The sequence below is a fragment of the Crocuta crocuta genome, unplaced genomic scaffold, assembly GCF_008692635.1.
Source record: "Crocuta crocuta isolate KB4526 unplaced genomic scaffold, BGI_CrCroc_1.0 scaffold506, whole genome shotgun sequence".
Taxonomy (NCBI): Eukaryota; Metazoa; Chordata; class Mammalia; order Carnivora; family Hyaenidae; genus Crocuta; species Crocuta crocuta.
Window position 1 is genome coordinate 270,493 of NW_027528991.1, and position 7,344 is coordinate 277,836.

The window sequence follows — 7,344 nt, forward strand, 5'->3', positions numbered from 1 at the left end:
TGAGCGTTCCAAGAGGTAAGGCAGGAGGGGCCCCTCTTGCTTTAATCTTCCCCTCCTCTGAAACCAGTGTCCCCCGGCCTGGATGAGCCCTTGGGTGGAGGAGTTTTAGTGAGAGGAACTAGCAATTCTAGAACATAACAGATTTCATAACCATGCTTACATTTTGTCTTTCTTCCAGCAAGTTCAAGTGTACGAGGATGACATCACACCATCTCTACAACAGTCGGTGATGTCAGGTGAGAGATGTTCTTGAGGGTGGAGCCCCGGGAGCTGAGTCCGCGGCCGTGGCCCCGCAGGCCGCTGGGTGCCGGCGCCCCTCTGTGCTCTCCACCTGCCACAGCGGGCGCCGGGGCAGTGGTCGTCGCTGGACCAGCTGGACACAGGCCGGCCTTTGCTCTGTCGGGAGGCCCAGGAGGCATTGTCGGTTTGCTGACTTCTGGTTGATTGGATCAGCCCCACGGAGAGGACCTGACTCGCGATTCGTGGTTTCCGACTGGGGCTGGCTGGTCTGGAGGTAACACCTCCATTTCTTCACGATTTCACCCCTGCCCTCCCATCACACCTGCATGGCAGGGCGCGACGTGTCCCGCACAAGTGCCCAGGACCTCGGACAGACTCTGACGCGGTCGGAGCGCTCGCTCAGCGGAACAGAAGACGCCCCCGGGGATGAACTCTGACGCTCGCCAGCCGGCAACCTCGGGGTATTTGTTTTGTGTGCAAGCCAGTGACGGGTAGTTTCTCGACTGAGCAGTGTCGTGTCCAGGAAATGATGACCTTTCTGCTTAAATTGTCTTCTTCCTCTAATTATCCCAGAGGAGGCACCCTAGGAAAGGTAGAAGGCGTGGACAGGAACCCAAGCGGCTTCCTGATATTATAATTGCTAACAAACAATTCCTTATCGATATTGGTAACCAAGGCAGAATCCACGTTCGGCTCATGTCATTTTCAGAAGTGCCCAAGCTCTTAGGCTCCGTTTGCTGACGGACAGAGGCTCCGTGACGGTGTCCCTCATAGGGGCTCATAAACTTAAATGGACACTGGAGCCCCAGAAGACACACTTATCATGGAGTAAGAGTGTCCTCTCCGTTCCTGGTGAAGTTTAGAAACCACTGGTGTTTCCCCTGCTCACGTCATGGACACAAAGAACCTCTGAGCACCTGTGATCACACGTAGGAAGAAGGTCTTCCCTGCTCCTCGGATGGGGTCCCCAGGGACCCCAGTCTCCCATGCAGGTACTTCTCACAGAGAGAGGACGCTTCGCAGGGGGTGGGCGCCCAGATGCACTAACCTGACAGAAGCTCGCCCCACGGGCCTGGGCGCTGCAGGCCGGGCCATGACACCAGGCCCGGGGCACGTGGCCACCACACACTCAGGGCCCATCCCCGCAGACGACCAGCCTGAGTAGCTGACCACATTTCACTGCGTCGGGGAGAGAGGCCTTCAGAGCGTTCCGGAGCGAGAGGCCCAAGTGAGTGTGGGGCAGGCCCTGAGTGTTCGTGAGCTCAGGAGACAGGGCCCGTGGGGGCAGCTGGCCCACTTCTCCAAGTGACCGTCCAAGGCCTGAGACATCTTCTCTGATTTGGAAATGGCGCGTGCATGGCTTCTGGTCAGTTTGGTGTCCCTGAAGCAAGCTCGCCCCTTGAAGGACTCTCACTGTCACTTTAGTGGGGCCTGTTTAATGGGCACATTCCACTCAGTCCCCAGGACTGTCTGCTTCTTGGGTTTTTGCTCTGGTCTCTGCCTTTCCACTTTAGACAATAAACCCTTTTGGTACAAGCTATGCCTTTCTCTATAAACTGTGCGGAGGTCGTGTTTGCTGCAGGTGAATGAATCACTCCGGGCGCCCAGGGGCCTCTGTGAGATCCTTACATCCACCTGCCTCCAGGTAGAACCCCCCCCAGATTAATGAGAATCTATTTATAAAGGCCTCTAGGTGCAGGGCGGCCAGAAAAAAGAGGATCTCAGTTAAATTTGAATTTCAGATAAATCATAAGTGATTTTGTGCTGTAAGTATGTCCCAAATGTTTCTTGGGACAAACTTAGGCTAAAACATGTCATAGTGTATCTTAAATTAAATTGGATTGGACGGCCTGCATTTTATTGACTAGATGTGGCCCCGGTTCTGAGGGCCTGCACTGCATGACGCAAGGCCTGGGACTGGGCCCTGAGCCAGGAGAGGGTCGGGGGAGGGGGGCACATGTGGCAGCCAGGCTCTCAGAGGCTGAGCGGCCTGACTCACAGCAACACAAGGTGAGATATTTTCGGCATCTGCCGCTGACCCAGGCTTAACTCGAGCTTCAGAAGCTTCTTCTCCCTGCAGCAGCTGATCTGTTTCTAGGGAGCGACTTTCCCATATCATGAGTCTGTATTACTTTTAAGGGACATTCTGCAGACTAAACGTAAGCCGTGCAGGACGCCATTCTGGCAAATAACTGAAGGCTCTGGACGAGGAGTGTCAGCTGTGCCGCGAAGCCCTGATCAAATGGCCTCTCCGGGGGAGCCGCTGTGCCAACCTGCAGGGCCTCCTGTGTGTCCAACATGGCAGCGCTAAGGGCGTTGCTCTTGGAATTTGGGGAAACATCGGTTCTTACCCTGTTCTGTAAAGAGCAACTTTAGAAGAGATGCACTGAGTGGCATTCATCAGCACGAGTGTCATATTTATTGAATGAAGATCTTTAATATGCTGATGATTCAATCCTCACAGCAAACTTACAAGGAAGGTAGGATTTCACAGATAAAACTGGGAATAGAGGTTCAGAAATGACCCCCAGAGGGGCGCTTGGGCAGCTCAGTCGGTTGAATGTCCGACTTCGGCTCAAGTCATGATCTCACAGTTTATGGGTTTGAGTCCCGCATCAGGCTCTGTACTGATAGCTCGGAGCCTGGAACCTGCTTCAGATTGTGTGTCTCTTTCTCTCTCTCTATCCCTCCCCCACTCACATTCCGTCTCTCTCTCTCTCTCTGTCTCAAAAATAAATAAACATTAAAAAAAGAAATGACCCCAAGACACAGGGCTGATGGGTGGTGACAGCTCCAATCTAGAGTCTGGCAAAGGCTTTCCTGTCATAGGAAATGAGAGAAAGGGATGGAGACAGGGAGATGCACAGTGAGAGAGAGATGGAGACAGAGGGAGACAGAGACGCACAGAGAGACAGAGATAGGGAGATGCACAGAGAGACAGACAGTGGCAGATGGAGAAGGAACAGAAAAAAAGAGGAGCAAAGCGCACTCCAGGTCTCTGAGTTGCTCCTCAGTGAGGATGGTCCTCTGCTCTCGGTGGGAACCTGGAGCCGGGGGGTCAGAGCGGCCCCCAGCACTCAGTCCCGGCCTTCCGTGGCAGGGATCCAGCTTCCAGACAGCCCTGCCCGCTCAAATCCTGAGCAGGTAAAGAGCTTCCAGGTGGCTTCTCTCTGGAGGGGCTCGGGGGACCCTCCCAACCACCCTCGCTCTTGGAGCCCATGCTCTGCACCCTAAACACGTCTCAGAGGCTAGAGGCTGGGGGGCCCGCCTGCTTGCTCTTCCCTGTGCCTCGTCCTCACCGCATGTCCCCAAGGGGGGGCTTGAGGCACACGGTCTAGGGGGGAAACACAGAGGCATGAGAAGCACTCTCTCCAGGACCCCTGGTTGTAAAATGCCAGCAGCTCTAGGCCTTCCCTGGCCTGTGAGGCCCCGGGCTGGGCTCACAGCCACGACGATGGCCCCTGCCCTCCGGAGGGATGGGGGGCGGGGAGGGGGCGCCCAGGGTCGCTTCCCTGGGTGATGGCTCCTCGGCTGTCGGGGGCCTCGTCTTACGTTCAGTCCCCAGGGCTCACCCAGTGCCAGCAGGCAGCAGGTGCCCACAGACTGATGGACCCTCACGGGAAGGACACAGAGGTAGTGGCCTCGGGCTCGCCTGTGCAAATGTGTAATCTCGCTACGGGCCTGCTGCCGTGTGGCCGTGTGTTGAGGGATTGCTTACGCTGCAGGGGTTACAGGGACAGTTCCTGCCTCTGAGGAAAGAGGCAGTCTCCCCGGGGCTCTGTCCCAGCTGTCAGTGCTCAGGGCAGGGCCGGTCTTCAGGCCTAAGAGGCTCTGCACCCCTGACCTCGGCACCCGGGAAGGGGAAGGGACCTGCGGGCGGACTGGGTTTTCCGGAGCTGCCCCTTGGGCTGCTGGGTTTCCCTGGGGCGGGCGCCGGGCCATTCTGTGTCCTCCACACATGTGCACCGATGGTTCGTTTTAAAGGATGAGTTTAAGCCACATTTCAATATTTCTGAGATTCACTCAAGGGAAGGCTGTGACATATTAGTAAAAAGCTAAAAAACTTGATACAAAATATTTTCAAAGAAATGCATTTTACTATTTTAAGAATAGAAGAACCAAGTTGGAGAAAACTGTAAGAACACCGATGTGGTCCTGGGAGTGTGCACTTGAGCCAACACCGTCTGCGCCGCGGGGTCTGGCCGCCCCTTGGGACTGCGAGGCCAGCCTTGCCAGGAGATGTGCAAGAGCGGTGAACCCGGCTCGAGGGGCTCTCGCTCCTGGGCTGCAGGGCAGGCCGCTGCCACCCCGCCTGGGCTGGATGGGCCCTCGTCCCCGCCGGCCCCTCCAGCTTGGTTACAGACGCGTCCTCCTCGGTTCTGAGCACTGCGTGCACCTCACAGAGAAGGCTGTTCTTCCTTCAAGTCCTAGCCACCGCGCCTCCTCCAGGAAGACTTCTCTGCCCACCTTGCCTGTCTGGGCAGTGCTCTGGCATGGCCATCGGAACATGTGTCATTAACATGGCGGTGACTTTGGATGGTGTCTCGTGTAGTCTGCGCCCCTTGGGGACTCGCATAGCTTCTCCACCTCAGGCCCAGTTCCTGGTACGTGTTAGGGGCTTACTGTATGGAAATTCAATAAATTTAGAAGATGAAAACTACTAAATCAGTATTCGTATCCTGTTTTTCCTGTATCAGATTTCCAAAATCTGTGGCTGCCATTGTGTCCAACAAATCAGTACGTGGCTTTGCAGACTTGCTCCGTCCTGTCCAGTCCCCTGCGTCCAGGGGCCTGCAAGCCGCTTCACACGAGGCTTCTTTCCCAAGAAGCATTATCCCAGCTGCTGGCTGCAGGCTCGCTCCACCTGGCTCACAGTGGTACCTGTCTTCATTTCAAATGACAGGCGGATCCCCGCGGCTTCTCAAGGGTAATCACAGGGCTGCCGGCTTGCCCTTGGACACGAACGCTCACGGCTGGAGACCCAGCGAGACAGCTCGCACGGCCGCATGGTCACCTGGTTTCCTTACGTAAGAATTCAGAGGCAGCAAACAGGTGAGATTATACTTTGATTCCCTTGGAAATTTCAACCAAGAAGAATTTTCTAAATATAATGTTTTAAAGCTCACTTATTTATTTTGAGAGAGAGAGAGAGAGAAAGCAGGGGCAAGGGATGGGTAGAGAGGGAGGGGGAGAGACAGAACCCCAAGCAGGCTCTGTGGGGCTTGAACTAAAGAACCGTGAGACCACGACCTGAGTCAAAACTAAGTCAGATACTTACCTGATGGAGCCGCCCAGGAGCCTCAACCGCGAAGACTTTACAACCTCTCTTCGGGCCCAGGTTTTAGAGGGCAGGGTCGCACAGAGAACCTGAATCCCTGGTCCCTAACTGTATTCACAGTTCACAAGGCTACCACGCGTGTAGATTTGAACTTGACATTTACCCAGAGCCTACATGACCTCCGATGGGCACATGATGCAGGAGTGTATAGTACTTTCTTTGTGAATTGCTTTGTCAACCCCAAGAAAAAGTGTTTACATTTTGGTGGATTTTAGGTTTAGCTGATTTTGTTTCTGTCACTGGGTCGGGGTTCTGGACTTACAAATTTTTTTCCCTGCCTGTTTTCCCTGCCCCCCTGCCTCCCCTGCATCCCACTGTGACCCAGTGTGCTGTGGGACAGGCTGGTGTGCCCTGGGCACAGGTGTGGGTGACAAGCGGTCTCCTGGCTGAGGGGATGCATGCTGAGTTCCAGCAGGGTGTCACACACCTGGGTGTGAACTGAGGCAGGGGCCGCTCTGCAGAATCTAGAGCCTGAGGGCCGTCCTGAGAGTCGCTGCACAGGCATGTCCTCTAGGCTCGTGACGAGATTTCAGCCTTGTCCTAACCTTTACCCCGAGAGGCCCGCACTACCGTTGAATGTGCCCTGGAAGTGGGAAATCGCCGGAAAACAGGGTGAAGGAAGCCCGGGCCGTCCTTACCGGTCCCCGGCTAGCCCGACTTTGCAAACCTGTTTTTCAGTCCAACAGAAATCTTTGAACACAGTCCAAGAAGGGATAATCCCGGAGTTCCCGGCCGGACAGTTTCCCTGACTGACTGTCGGCAAGGCCGACACCGTCCTTCTGTGTGTTTACCCAGCGCGCCTTGTGCTGCAGCCGCAGCTCGTTCCCAGCCGCGCACCTGGGCCTGCAGACACAGGCCTCGCGTGAGTCAGCCTAGGGTCACCGAGGGGTGATTTCTGTGGAAATTCTGAGGCAGATGCTGAACCTGATCGATGCAGCTGATTAATGACTCAGACGCCAGCGTCGCTGCGGCCAGCCAAGGCCCGCGGGCACGTGTTTGTGCAGTTGGTCTCATCCCCCAGGAGGGCGGGCGGCAGCTCTGGCCCGGGGTGGGTTCCCGTGGCTCTGCCGTGGGTGGCTGTGCGAACCTGTCGCTTTCCTTATCAACAGCGTCTCCGAAACGTGTCTCCCAAGAAAGAAGTGTGAGGACAGAGGAGATAAAGGTGCTCAGGGAAGAGGGCAGAGAAGCCACTTACCCCCAGTCGTCCCGCAGGAAACATGCCCTTGACATCCGTGGAATTCAGCTTCACGCCGCGACTTCCGCTTTCCTAGGGCCTCAGGGTCAGAAGGCCTAACGGGAGCCAAGTGCAAAGGCCGCCTCGAGGAAGTGCCGTCACGTGGGACAATCACAGGAGTGGTTGCTGGACGACAGAGGGCGTGACCTGCTGTGCGGCCTGGCTCTCCTCTCAGGCCGGGGCCTTTCCCACCCGGGAGACTCTGACCACCATGTACGTGGCCTAGCCCTGGAGACACGTGTCTCCTTCAGAAGGAGCGCCCCTCCCCCAGTCACCAGAGCAGCTGACATCTGTCAAGGCCACCCAGCTTTGGGCCAGCACGTGGCAGCCGCCAGGAGTAGCCAGGGGTACAGTGTGCTTGTGGAGGACGTTGCAGTTTACGGGTGGCTCTGACCCACACGCGTAGGCAGCGGTGCAGTCTCCGGGGGGCACCGTAGGGACGCCTCAGGGCTTCCCCGGGGCAGAGAGCGACAGGGACTCCGACATGGTTCTTCTGGGCCTGCGGCTGCCCTGGCTTCCGGAAGTGTGAGTC

At 56.3% G+C, this 7,344-nt stretch overlaps 1 long non-coding RNA gene across 1 annotated transcript; it reads right to left on the reverse strand.

Annotated features, from left to right (window-relative positions):
- Positions 1-4,317: 4,317 nt before the first annotated feature.
- On the reverse strand, positions 4,318-6,859 carry LOC144226052 (uncharacterized). Its single transcript, XR_013333513.1, has 2 exons — positions 6,774-6,859; positions 4,318-5,262 (listed from the first exon to the last, which is right to left on the reverse strand). It is a non-coding gene; the product is annotated as an uncharacterized LOC144226052 (long non-coding RNA).
- Between the last annotated feature and the right edge of the window lie 485 nt (positions 6,860-7,344).